Source organism: Schistocerca gregaria, chromosome 3, assembly GCF_023897955.1.
Source record: "Schistocerca gregaria isolate iqSchGreg1 chromosome 3, iqSchGreg1.2, whole genome shotgun sequence".
NCBI lineage: Eukaryota > Metazoa > Arthropoda > Insecta > Orthoptera > Acrididae > Schistocerca > Schistocerca gregaria.
The window spans coordinates 627277586-627292754 of NC_064922.1; positions in this window are offsets into that span (position 1 = coordinate 627277586).

Genomic DNA, 15169 nt, shown 5'->3' on the forward strand with positions numbered 1-15169 from the left:
ATTCAAAGTCAAAGGCATATTATTTGAACGAGTCACCTACACAATGTGCTGACAAGTCAGTATTGATAGACAGCTTGCAGAACGTTTCGGAACGTTTGGAGCAGAAACTACTTCAGAACCGTAGAATTCACGTGAAGAATAAAAGTAATTCAAAATCAGACACGGTATGTTAATTGAGAACTCTGCTGGAAATTGACTAAATGATCCCTGAAGGGTTTTTAATCACCACTGACCAGGAAAGCAATGAACTTCGATATAAGTTAATGATATTTCCGGGGAAGTTCGTAGCAAACTAATACTAAATTTAGCTGGACATTGATTCAGGAATGAAGATCAAACAAAGCTCTTTGTTAGAATGTTGAGAAACACAGACTAATTTGTGTAAGGATCGAGAATGTATATTGCACTTTTGCTTGAAGGCAAGCGTTTTCGATTTAAGTTATTGTCTTACATATCTTTGTATCACAAATTCTCAAAGCACTGGATCAGACTTAAGAGGAGAATCGTTACAAGAAATGGTACGGTCTGCAGATATGGAATTAATTGTATCACGAAGTTGGGAAATATGGTGAACGTTGAAGAAGCTGTTGGCGAGATTAGACCAAGAAATATAGAATTATCGAAGACACATTTATGGTTCGTAAACATGAATTGTTTATGTCGTACACTACGATAAAAGGACAAGGGGTAAACCTAGAACTTAAAAAATGGGGAAGTTATTCAGTAGTGCTCATCCCAAAGGAATGAAGGGCATGTGAAGGTAATGGTAGGCTTTCATCAGTCGTTTATTTTCTTAAGTGGGGTATTCGCTATGTTATTAAAACTCAGAATAGAATGGTAATGAGGAAAGAAAAATCAGGAGAATTTTATAACCATCTATAAATAAATCTCAAAAAATAGAATCCTGGTGACTGATGTTATTCGAGATAAACTTTCTTGTTTATACAGTCAAATAACAACCTCAAAATTTTCGAACATGGTCTAATCCTCTCTTAAACGCATATTAGACAGTACTTCTCTTGTTATTTGTACTGATATATTTGGTTTTGCTTGTTGTAATACCATTTTTTATATACTTTAAAATGAATCATCCTCCTCTAACATGACCTTTTTTTTTTTGTCCGTCACTGGTAGCTGAGTGGTCAGCGCGACGAAGTGTCATACCTAACGGCCCGGGCTCGGTTCCCGGCTGGGTCCGAGATTTTTGGAGATCTTTTCCACTCAGGGACTGGGTGTTGTATTGTCCTTATCAATATCATTTCATCTCCATCGACACGCAAGTCGCCGAAGTAGCGTCACCTCGAAAGACTTGCACCAGGCGGACGGTTTACCTGACGGGAGGCCCTAGCCACATGGCATTTCCATTTCCGTGCCTTTTGAATTTTTTTTATTTTTATTTTTGTTGTGGTAACCGACTCAATGTATACTATCCATACATACATAAGTTAATACTGTCTCAGCTGTTTCATTAAAAGAATTCATATGATTTTGTATACGATGTATTATATTTCAGGCTAACGTGTATAAAAAAGAAATAAATGTGTTATAATTGATATGTATTAACAGTTAAAATTACTCTTCTTTTCAAAATAATTAAAATTACAAAATTTGTGTCATATTAAAATTCATATTATTAATTGCACAATCTAAAGCTAATTATTAAATTTATTTCTAGATTAATTCACAAAATAATGATATAATTTGGGAAAATTCTTCTTTGGTAAAGAAAGATTGTAAACTCTGTTGCTTTGTAGACTCTTTGGGATAATGTGAGTACCACAGAATGTAAGTGGTGGTGGGCATGCCTCTGATGGAAGTAGACGTTCTCTAAGTCTGTCAGCAACAACGTAATTATTGTTCTTTTTTTTTCAATGTGGAAAATGTGAAAACGGTGTGATGTTGAAAGGCGTGACAAAGAATAAAATTTAAGAATAATACAGGCAAATCTTAATCAGTTATTTAGTCATCACGAACCTACAGATCCGAAATTTCAGTTGAAAGAATGTACCTCTAGACAAGACTGAGCCATCGAAAACAACAACGAGATAATGAAGATAAGTAAAAAGTTATTCTTTTGTATATCTTACGCCTTCTAAACTTTCAAAATTTATTCTAAGAACTAGAATTTTAATAGCCATGTGTGGGAGGGTAAGATTACAACTTGCAGAATGACTTGTCAGTGTACGTGAAAAAAAAAAAGGTTTGCTTTTAACAGGAAAAAATATCTCAAGTCATTTTTTCAAAACGATGTCATTCTACAAATGATCAACTGAATTGTATAAAACAAAAAGATATCTGAAATGATATTTGACAACTTTATTTACATTCCACATGATTTGAAGAGCTGTTAATAAGAACCAGTGGAAGATAATTTGGAAACAAATAATCGAAATGTACAACAAGGCTGTCTAGTGTCATTCAGAAAACTGGTTCCAGCAAAAGGGGAGTGTAGTACGGCAGCGTAACAATAAGTCTACGTGGTATGATTGATTTTCAACGATAAACAAATGCTGTATTGAATAAATGTAAAAGAATGAACATTGGGTTCGGTTAAATTAATGAATACACTGGACTGATAATTTTACAATATTTATTTATATGATACGTCAACAATAAATATTTTTTCTGTGTGACAATAAAAAAATACGTTTATGTTTTGGACGGAATGAGAAGGTAATATACACAAAAATAACAATTAATCGAATAATAAATAATTGTGAGATCAAAATAAATTAACATATTCTAGATGAAGAGGTACCTTTCAAAATAAATTAAATCAGTCTCTTGCTCTCTCATTTCTCCTGTGAGGAGTTCAATGATTTCATTGCTACCGGTTTGTCCGCAAGCATCATTGTCCCCAAAGTTCGTTGAATGAGATGCAGATGGATATTTCTTCCATGTATGTTGAACTACATTACATTTATGGTGTAGAACACAATAAACAACCAAAAAAAGGCTAGCAGAAAATACTCACATTGGCACCAACATGAAAGTTTGGAGGAAATATGAGATAGTTCGAAAGTCCGGTTATCCATCCGTACAGATCTGAAGCCACAGCACCAGTACTACTTTTCACAATCTGCTTCACAGGTTCCAACATTGGCAGTGCTGAGCTAGTAAAAGGTGATGAAGGTGTACGTTGCTTCCAAGTTCAGAACTCCGCACCAGCGTCGTTTCTTCTGTGCCGTGGCAGCCCGTATTATATTCTGTCTCGAGCCAGAGAGGGACACGTTGGTAGCTTCGTCTCGCTCGCAACGAGGATCAATACAACAAGTTTTACCTCGGCAGAAATTCAGTGTGGTCCACACAACCACATGCCGTGTGGTTTGTGGCGGTGACTAACCGATATTCTTCTCTCGAAGGAGCGTCGTGGACAGCGCTGGTCACGCGGAACACAAGCAGGACCTCCTCTTGACTTTGAGGCAAACAGGAGCGCGACCCCAGGCAGCACCCGGCGGCGTTGTCACAGCGGTGCAGCACGGCGTACTGCGGGTATACCAGCTCGTCTGGCGAGCTCCCAGCAAGTTGTCTTGCCGCAAAGGCTCTCGGCTGGGGCACGGAGCAACGCAGGAAGAGGGTGTGCGGCGCTGCGGCCACCAGCGTACCACAGACCAGCACCAAGGAGAGCGCAGCCAAGTGTTGCACTGCCATGTTCGCCTCCTTAGTGTCGCCAGTCGAAGCCGGGTTACCGAATGAAAGCATAGCAGTGCGCGCCCCGCTTTTAAACCACTGTTGACGTCAGCTCGGAGCACTGTTCCGGGCGGCGGAACTGTAGGAGGAAGGGCCTGGGCAGCACCGCAGGCGCGCGAAGATCTCTCTCTCTCTCTCTCTCTCTCTCTCTCTCTCTGCGTGCGATGTTTCCGTCACGGCCAAAGCACCGCGCAGACAATGACGTGTCGTGTTATCTTTGAAAGGGTCTTCCCACTCGGCAGACCATAGCGTCCCGATATCGTGGGCGAATCGGATAAGTTATTTTATTTTTGTCACATACGTCTTTCGTCTCCTCTTTCCCGCCTACAGAGCCTCTTCCGCCGCAGACAAACGCTGGGGCGAGTATCACCGCGCGAAAGTTTTACTTTTCTGTGGGTCATTAGTCTGGTGACTGGTTTGATGCGGCCCGCCACGAATTTCTCTCCTGTGCCAATCTCTTCATCTCAGAGTAGCACTTGCAACATACTCCCTCAGTTATTTGCTGGATGTATTCCAATATCTGTATTCCTCTACCGTTTTTGCCCTCTACACTTCCCTCTAGTACCATGGAAGTCATTCCCTCATCTCTTAACACATGTCCTATCATCCTGCCCCTTCTCCTTCTCGGTGTTTTCCACATATTCCTTTCCTCTCCGATTCTGCGCAAAACCTCATCATTCCTTACCTTATCTATCCACCTAATCTTCAGAATTCGTCTGTAGCACCACACGCCAATCCTTGATTCTCTTTTGTTCCGGTTATTGCACAGTCCCTGTTTCACTACCATACAATGCTGTCTGTATTCCAGACGTTCCCAGAAATTTCTTCCTCAAATTAAGGCCGATATTTCATATTAGCAGACTTCTCTTGGCCAGGAATGCCTTTTTTGGCATAGCTAGTCTGCTTTTGATTTCCTCCTTGCTCCGTCCGTCACTGCTTACTTTATTATCTAGGTAGCTGAATTCCTCAACTTCACCTACTTCGTGACCATCAATCCTGACGTTAAGTTGCTATCTGTTCTCATTTCTGCTACTTCTAATTACTTTCGTATTTCTTCGATTTTTTCTCAGTCCATATTCTTTACTCATTATATTGTTCATTCCGTTCAGCAAATCATGTAATTCTTCTTCACTTTCACTCAGGATAGCAATGTCATCAGAGAAATGTATCATTGATATCCTTTCACCTTGAATTTTAATTCCTCTCCCCAATCTTTCTTTTACTTCTATCATTGGTTCTTAGATGTACAGATTTAACAGTAGGGGGGAAAGACTGAAGCGCCTAGAACCGCTCGGCCACTTCGGCCGGCAGCCCTTGCAATTTTCGGAACTGCGTGGATGATATTTTTCCGAAAGTCGGATGGTACGTCGCCAGACTCATACATTCTACCCACCAACGTGAATAGTCGTTTTGTTGCCTCTTCCCCCAATGATTTTAGAAATTCTGCTTATTTAATCTTATATCCTCCAAAGCTTTTTTAAATTCTGATTCTAACACTCGATTCCCTATCTTTTCTAAATCGACGCTATCACATCATATAAACTTTCCTCCTCATAGAGTCTTTCAATCTATTCTTCCCACGCATCCGCTCTCTCCTCTGCCTTTAACAGTGGAATTCCCGTTGCACTCCTGATGTTACCACCTTCGCTTTTAATGCCACAGAAGGTTGTTTTGACTTTCCTGTATGCTGAGTCAGTCCTTCCGACAGTCATTTCTTTTCGATGTCTTCACATTTTTCCTTCAGCCATTTCGCCTTAGCTTTCCCGCTCTTCCTATTTATTTCATTCCTCGGTTAATTGTATTTCTGTATTCCTGAGTTTCCTTGGACATTTTTGTATTTCCTCCTTTCATCGATCAATTGAAGTATTTCTTCTGTTACCCGTGGTTTCTTCGCAGCTACCTTCTTTGTACATAGTTTTTCTTTCCGACTTCCGTGATGGCCCTTTTTAGAGATGTCCATATCTCTTCAACTATACTGTCTACTGAGCTGTTCCTTAGTGCTGTATCTATAGCCTTAGAGAACTTTAAGCGTAACTCGTTATTCCTTAGTACTTCTTTATCCCACTTGTTTGCGTAATGACTCTTTCTGATTAATGTCTTAAACCTGAACCTACTATTCATCACTATGGCATTGTGATCTAATTCTATATTTGCTCCTGTGTACGCCATACAACCCAGTACTTGACTTCGGAATCTCTGTCTCACCATGATAGTAGTGTAACTGAAATCTTCCCGTATCGTACAGGACGCGGATTTGCCTCTTCAGTGTGTATACCACGTCCATGCCAATGAGAGCCTTACTCTTGGCATGCTCATAGCGGTCAGGTCTGCGTGCCCGTTGCTGGTTTCACGCGTCGAGACTCGCCTTCACGCAGTTCTCGTCATAGATGAGACCAGAGAATGGGATGGTGGTAATCGCTCTAAAAACCAGTTTTCAGTAATACCGGTTTTTTCCCATGCCAGTCTGACCTGACTGTTGAGACCACTCTAAATAGCCCGTGTCTGAAATAACCGATTTTCGGTTTTTTATTGTCAATATTTTCTGTAACAAGCGTAGAAATCGAACAAAGACTGAAAACTAAATACGCAGTTACTGCTTACATAGAATAAAAATACTAAATTAAGCGGGAAAATAAAATAAAAGTTATTCCATCCACCATTCGCTGCTTTTCTCGAAAAGTGGTTTTAAGTAGTTGAATACCACAAAAAATCAGCATTCTGTTATTCTAATTTTTTGAAAATCGTGTTGTAATCGGCGATCGTAGCTGTATTTGGGCATTACGAACGGGCGTTGCTGAAGGGTGAAAAACGGGGTTTAAGAACTCTGTTTTTCACGTTAAGAGGAGCTTTACTATCTTTGGCCCCAAAAAAGCATGTTCTTTGAGAATTTATTTTCTCGGGATGTGTTATAGATATCTATGTCAAATGTCGTCTAAATGTTCATTGATATTTCCTCTACAAACTGGAATTTTTTCGACCGGAAATGTCGAAGAGCAAAGGCGGAAGTGCCGTCGGAACGAAACAAAATTTCGATGTAGATCCTCACGCGCGGTGTGTCAAGGTCAGCCGGCTCGTCTGAAATCAAAATTGAGTTGATGTTTGCGAAATATATAAGATTCTTTACGAGTTATACCTCGCTTAAGTTATTTGGACCATATGAAACAAAATGGCGGGCATTTGAAAAAAATAGGATTTTATTCATCGATTTTTCGACTTCGTCGGCCAAGTAAAACTATTTATAGTCGATAGATCGGAATGAAAATTGTGAAACTCCTAGACAATTTAGTTAGCTTCATCGGAAACAAATAATCTTGCCAATCGGTTTGAAGTCACCATACCGCGCGATAAGCAAAACGTCATTTCGAGAAAAACGTGTTTAGAGTGTTGACTACATACAAATGCAATATTATGCAACTTACGTTCAACCTGCTATCCCGGGTCCATAAACTAGGCCTTCCTCTTCCTCACAGAGGGCGTTCTGCTCGATCGAGGCCGTCCTGCGCTTCTCCAGAGCCGCTCGCACGGCCGGTGACAAGCGGTTTTCGGCCACTTGAATCCGGTGGTCGTCCCAGGGTGACGTCCATAGTTGTCATGGCCTTCAGAATTGAAGAATACCTTTCGTTGTAGTTGCTCACTGGCAGAAAGTCGCAATCTCCACAGTCTTCGCACCAGAATGCAAATGCTCGGGGGCTAACTTCCAAACACATGAGTTCAAACTTTCATTTGAATTTTGTGTGTTTCCTCCCAAGCACCGGTACAATAACTCGTCTTGCGAAAGAAAAAAACTGGTGCGCGAAAAAGGCCGATTTCACGCAGGTGCATTTTTTTGTTCAACCGCGAATAACAAACATTTTAGTTCCGTAGTCGGAAAAACCGTTTCAGGGGTGGATTCTAAACACTTTTATGGATCCAAAAATGCAATTTAAAGAAATAGATTTTTTTGAACTAAACGATAGTAAAAGTCCCTTTAATTTGTCCCTTTGCTATGGCTACAACCAGATAAAGGCATATTATGTAGACACAGGCAGCAGATAAGCTTCTTTCAATTTTTATTGTGTACTGTGAATGAAGTGTTGTTAAGTTTTTAATTATTAGTATTATGGTATTTTACTTCCTCTTTTATTATTTCATATATTAATGGCAAACAAATGTTTAATCTTGTAAAGCAAGTGACGCTTTGTGCCTCCCTGCTACGTCAGTTCGTAAAAATATTTCCAGATGAGGGTTGGTGCCAAGTCCGGAGACGACAGAGAGAAACTACCGTACAGACCAAATGGGGGCAAGCGTCGCATGCTGCACGTACGCACGTACCTCAAGCCACGACACACAGCAGCAGCCGCGTTATCGTCTCAGCACTGCTGTACAAGCTCTTACGCCATGCGCGTGTTGCCCGTTTCTGTCGGCATTGTTATTAGAAAGGGATTGATTACGTTTCCCATTTTCTATTATAACGCAGTATTTCAAACCGATGCCAATTTTACGAATAAAAATTACTCCCTTTAAAGAAAAACGATTTATTTAAAAACCGCAACACCTTTTAGCACTGCTGCTGTGGCTAATTGATATTTCGGTGTTTTTACTGGGTTATTAGTAAAAATTTAAACAATACCGAAAAATACCGGTTATTCAGAACTAAAACACAGGTACCGGCTTTAAGCGGTCGGTTTTACGTATCCCTATGGCAGAAATGCGCTCCAAGCCACGGTTGTTCACCAGATGATGTGCCGGGTGTTTTCGCCCAGCACCCTGTAGTGCGGCCTGACGCCTCGCTAGCTGAGTCGCTTTCCGCCCTTGCCGCGGCCAGTCATTCTCGAGAGGCTACAACCGAACTTTCCAAACTTTCCCTGATGGTGACTTCTTACTATTTGCATAGTTTCAGGAGGCATCCTTTCACTAATATTAATGAAAGAGGTTTTATTGAAGCAAACGACATTTTAAGGAAATATTAATTTTTACATTTTATTTCTCTACAATCATACCTTAAATGCCTTTTAAAGGTACAAAACTTTTAGAAACTACACTCCTGGAAATGGAAAAAATAACACATTGACACCGGTGTGTCAGACCCACCATACTTGCTCCGGACACTGCGAGAGGGCTGTACAAGCAATGATCACACGCACGGCACAGCGGACACACCAGGAACCACGGTGTTGGCCGTCGAATGGCGTTAGCTGCGCAGCATTTGTGCACCGCCGCCGTCAGTGTCAGCCAGTTTGCCGTGGCATACGGAGCTCCATCGCAGTCCTTAAGACTGGTAGCATGCCGCGACAGCGTGGTCGTGAACCGTATGTGCAGTTGACGGACTTTGAGCGAGGGCGTATAGTGGACATGCGGGAGGCCGGGTGGACGTACCGCCGAATTGCTCAACACGTGGGTCGTGAGGTCTCCACAGTACATCGATGTTGTTGCCAGTGGTCGGCGGAAGGTGCACGTGCCCGTCGACCTGGGACCGGACCGCAGCGACGCACGGATGCACGCCAAGACCGTAGGATCCTACGCAGTGCCGTAGGGGACCGCACCGCCACTTCCCAGCAAATTAGGGACACTGTTGCTCCTGGGGTATCGGCGAGGACCATTCGCAACCGTCTCCATGAAGCTGGGCTACGGTCCCGCACACCGTTAGGCCGTCTTCCGCTCACGCCCCAACATCGTGCAGTTCGCCTCCAGTGGTGTCGCGACAGGCGTGAATGGAGGGACGAATGGAGACGTGTCGTCTTCAGCGATGAGAGTCGCTTCTGCCTTGGTGCCAATGATGGTCGTATGCGTGTTTGGCGCCGTGCATGTGAGCGCCACAATCAGGACTGCATACGACCGAGGCACACAGGGCCAACACCGGTCATCATGGTGTGGGGAGCGATCTCCTACACTGGCCGTATACCTCTGGTGATCGTCGAGGGGACACTGAATAGTGCACAGTACATCCAAACCGTCATCGAACCCATCGTTCTACCATTTCTAGACCGGCCAGGGAACTTGCTGTTCCAACAGGACAATGCACGTCCGCATGTATCCCGTGCCACCCAACGTGCTCTAGAAGGTGTAAGTCAACTACTCTGGCCAGCAAGATCTCTGGATCTGTCCCCCATTGAGCATGTTTGGGACTGGATGAAGCGTCGTCTCACGCGGTCTGCACGTCCAGCACGAGTGCTGGTCCAACTGAGGCGCCAGGTGGAAATGGCATGGCAAGCCGTTCCACAGGACTACATCCAGCATTCTACGATCGTCTCCATGGGAGAATAGCAGCCTGCATTGCTGCGAAAGGTGGATATACACTGTACTAGTGCCGACATTGTGCATGCTCTGTTGCCTGTGTCTATGTGCCTGTGGTTCTGTCAGTATGATCATGTGATGTATCTGACCCCAGGAATGTGTCAATAAAGTTTCCCCTTCCTGGGACAATGAATTCACGGTGTTCGTATTTCAATTTCCAAGAGTGTATTATGAATTCAATGAATCACTTGGAACTGAGAAGCATTACAAATCCGTTTTATGTTAGCTTGAATGTAGGACAAATTCTCAAGCATTTCATTATCTAACTTTATCAAATTCCGACACACAATTTTATTGTTGTTCTGCATTACTGAAGACACATTATTTGACTCTTGCTCTACATGTAGTCTTTCAAAAACTGCCTAAAGGCACTTTCTGGCAACAAATTTATTATTTATAATGACTTGTGTAAATTACATCATTTTGAAAGAAGTAAAACAATGATGCGTGTCACGAACGAAACAAGGAAACAGACTGAAAGAAAAGTTTAAAATATCGCACTATCACCACTCGAAAAGCTTGTGAAGACATGGACTGATAGAGAGCGCCAATGCGCAGCAGCAGAAGAGAAGCAAATACTGCCATAATTTTGTCTTTTCAGAGTAAAGCGTCCTAGGTGTATCGTCTTTGATTAGTAATTAATACGTGGTGGTCCCACATTCGATGCCATCCATTGGTTAAATTTGGAACAAAAATAATCTGCAATGGTTGCCGAAGACTTTTTTATAAGGTCACTCGTATTCAACCAGGAAGTAAGTGGCTTACAAAACAGTTACTCGACTGATTCTTCAGCATCGCTCATCAGTCTTGATCGCATACCATGTAGGATTAATAGAACAGATAGACAAGGTCGAACGAAGAGCGGCGCGTTTTATCGCGGGACAGTTTAGTCGGCGAGAGGACGTTACCTGAGATGGTCAAAAAACTCAATGGCAGACGCTACAGGAGAAGCACTTTTTGTCGTGGAGAAGTTTGCTATTGAAATGTAGACAGTGTAGTTTCCAAAAAGAGTCGCCCAATATACTACTTCCTCCCACAGACGTTTCGCGATATGAACACAACAAGAAAATCCGAGGAATTAGAGCTAATACTGAGTTTTACCAACAGTTATTCTTCTTGCGCGCCACTCGCTCAGTGACGTAAAGCTTAAGTTCCTCCTGTCGTCAAACGATGTACCTTTATCAGTGAGCTCCAAGAGATGTCGTAACGGAACATATGAAACTGGTAGGTAGATTTATTAAAGAGTTTTTCCCCGTAATTGAAAAACTACTAGTATTTTGGACAAATGGAAAGGAATACATGTTCAGATAATTCAAGTTGTTCAGAGCCTTCCCTCTAAATCGCTTTACCATCATCTTGAACTTAATCGGTCTCAAACGGAAATGTTGCTACAGTTAGGAAGAAGTCGACAAAAATGAATCATGCCAAATGTTGGCTATTTTTAAAAACCGTGATTGGGACTAGAATTCCAAGTATCCTTCAAATAAGCAGCATATTCCGTGTTACCATCCTTTACAGCAGCTGTTCCTGTGCGGGTTGTCGATTCGACATCAAGATAAACACTTCTTAAAATTGCGGGACGGCTATCTCGATTGTTTGACAGAGTTCCATTGTATATTTTGTTTCACAGAGTTCCATTGTATATTTTGTTTCCTAGTTTCTTTTTATTGTTGCGATCTTCAGTCCGACAACTGGTGTGATGCAGCTTTCCATAGTAGTCTATCCAGTGCAAACCTCTTCATCTCTACATAACTACATCAACTTGCAGCAATTTGAACCTGGTTACTGTATTCAGTACTGTATGGCAGTAATAAGAGTCGAGGGGCATGAAAGGGAAGCAGTGGTTGGGAAAGGAGTGAGACAGGGTTGTAGCCTCTCCCCAATGTTATTCAATCTGTATATTGAGCAAGCAGTAAAGGAAACAAAAGAAAAATTTGGAGTAGGTATTAAAATTCATGGAGACGAAGTAAAAACTTTGAGGTTCGCCGATGACATTGTAATTCTGTCAGAGACGGCAAAGGACTTGGAAGAGCAGTTGAACGGAATGGACAGTGTCTTGAAAGGAGGATATAAGATGAACATTAACAAAAGCAAAACGAGGATAATGGAATGTAGTCAAATTAAATCGGGTGATGCTGAGGGAATTAGATTAGGAAATGAGACACTTAAAGTAGTAAAGGAGTTTTGCTATTTAGGAAGTAAAATAACTGATGATGGTCGAAGTAGAGAGGATATAAAATGTAGACTGGCAATGGCAAGGAAAGCGTTTCTGAAGAAGAGAAATTTGTTAACATCAAATATAGATTTATGTATCAGGAAGTCGTTTCTGAAAGTATTTGTTTGGAGTGTAGCCATGTATGGAAGTGAAACATGGACGATAACTAGTTTGGACAAGAAGAGAATAGAAGCTTTCGAAATGTGGTGCTACAGAAGAATACTGAAGATAAGGTGGATAGATCACGTAACTAATGAGGAGGTATTGAATAGGATTGGGGAGAAGAGAAGTTTGTGGCACAACTTGACTAGAAGAAGGGATCGGTTGGTAGGACATGTTTTGAGGCATCAAGGGATCACAAATTTAGCATTGGAGGGCAGCGTGGAGGGTAAAAATCGTAGAGGGAGACCGAGAGATCAGTACACTAAGCAGATTCAGAAGGATGTAGGTTGCAGTAGGTACTGGGAGATGAAGCAGCTTGCACAGGATAGAGTAGCATGGAGAGCTGCATCAAACCAGTCTCAGGACTGAAGACAACAACAAAACAAAAAAAACTGTATTCAAGTCTTGATCTCCCTCTACAATTTTCAGTCTCATACGCTTACTTACATTACCAAACCAATAATGCCTCGATGCCCCAGAATTTGCTCCAGCAATCTACCCCTTCTTTTAATCGAGTGATGCCATTTTTTCCCTTTGTTTGATTCAGTACCCCCTCGTTCGTCAGTCCATTTATCAATTTAATATATTCAGCTTTCTACTATAGCACGACGTTTCTCTTCTTGTCTGACCTGTTCATTATCTACCACGTTTAGTGCCTCATATTCTAATCCAATCTCCTCGACATCGCCTCATGTAATTCGGCTACATTTCATTCATAATTTTTTTTTTACTTTCGTTGATCCAAATGTTACAATCTCTTTTCAAGAAACTAACCACTCCGTTTAATTTCTCTTCCGACTTCCGTGACAGAATAACACTATACTTCAAATATATTCCCAATTGCGAATATGGACAACCATCAGCTGTATAATGGACTACTAACAGTGAAAGGTTTGTGCTGCACCGTTTCTTTACCTTATTTTGTTCGTTATTATTCGGAGCATTTGTTCGGGGCAGACGTTTCTATGACAACCGTTCAAGTTCATCGTTAATCCATTCACTCAGTTGTCTTTTTTTTTTTTTTTTGAGAGAGAGAGAGAGAGAGAGAGAGAATGAGCTAACTCTCTGCCCGAACACGCTGAGCTACCATACCTGCAACGCTTTGGCTATCCGTGCAGGACTCACGGCCAGCCCAGACCTCCATATGCCGTACAATCATAACGTATATTCCCGCACAAAAAAAATGGTTCAAATGGCTCTGAGCACTATGGGACTTAATTTATGAGGTCATCAGTCCCCTAGAACTTAGAACTATTTAAACCTAACTAACCTAAGGACATCACACACATCCATGCCCGAGGCAGTATTCGAACCTGTGACCGTAGCGGTCGCGCGGTTCCAGACTCTAGCGCCTAGAACCGCTCGGCCACTCCGGCCGGCTATTGCCACACAGGCGAGACATTTTACTTTAGAGTCGTTTGAACGGTGTCGGCGGATAAATATGATATTGCAGTGCCTTTGTTATTCCTTTGTACAAACATGCATGTCAAAGGAACTCTGCACCGTGTTCGGAATAACAAAGGCACTGCAACATCGTATGAATAACAATGTCATCGACAAAGCTTAAAGTTTTTACTTCGTCTCTCTGAACTTTAATTCTCTTTTCAAATTTTCATCTTGGTTTCAATTACAGAATGAATAACATCGGAGATAGGCAACAACTTTCATATACTTAGTCACTATTATTATTATTATTATTATTATTATTATTACTATTATCATTATTATTATCATTATTATCGTTGATTGTTATAATTATTTTTATTGTTATAACTATCATTGTACTACTGTTATAATCTCAAATTTTTTTTCGTTTGACATCAATACTGCATAATACGTTAAATGTTCTTAATGTTATTTAGTAACTGTAACTCGTTCAATCTGAGTATGCCTGGTTAGGTGTAAGAGAGGGCCTGAAGGCCCTAATCTTGCCAGGTAAAATAAATGCATAAATAAATAAATAAATAAATAAACTCTATCTCACTCCCTTCTCAACTACGTCTTCCCTTTCATGCTTTATAACAGCAGACTCGTTTCTGCACGAGTTACTAATAACCTCCCACTTCCTCTGTATTATCCGTGCTACCGTCAACATTTCAAAGAGTGAAGTTGGGTCAAAATTATCAACTGCATTCTCTAAATTTACAAATGCTATAAACGTATACTTGTCTTTCTTCAACCTATCTTCTGTGGTAAGGCATGTAGTCATTAGTGCCAGTCATGTTCTTACATTTCTCCGGGAGCTAAACTCATCCTCTCCGAGGTCAGCTGCTACCAAATTTTCCATCCTTATCTAAATAATTCGTGTCACTATTTTGCAACAATGACTTATTAAAGCAATTGTCCGGTAGTATTCGCAACAGTCAGCACGTGTCTACTTCGGAATCTGAATTGTTGAGGGGAGGAGAAAATGGAATGAAATTTCAACGGTTGAGAACGTACGTGACGTTATTTCACTGGTTACAAAATGATTCAAATTCACAAGTAACTTGGCATTATGAGCGCATTTTCAGATATAGGAACGTTCTTACTTTGTATTGATCTGATATCTCTTCTGCAAAGTCAGATCTGACAGTACGTTATAATCACGTTACTCACTTACTTGTAGGAACCAGAAGTATAGGCATCTGCTGGCACAAGTCGAGCGTCATCTGCAGTGAGTGTGTGTCGCCACTGTTTCCCCAGGAAACGCCGAGGACTGGAAATACGCAGGCCGCTATCTTTTACCTACTTACCGGGAAATACGCAACGGATATTTTCTCTTCTAAGAATAGCGCCTAGAATATTTGAACAGTAAAATCTGAAAATAGCAGCGACGAATTTCATCAG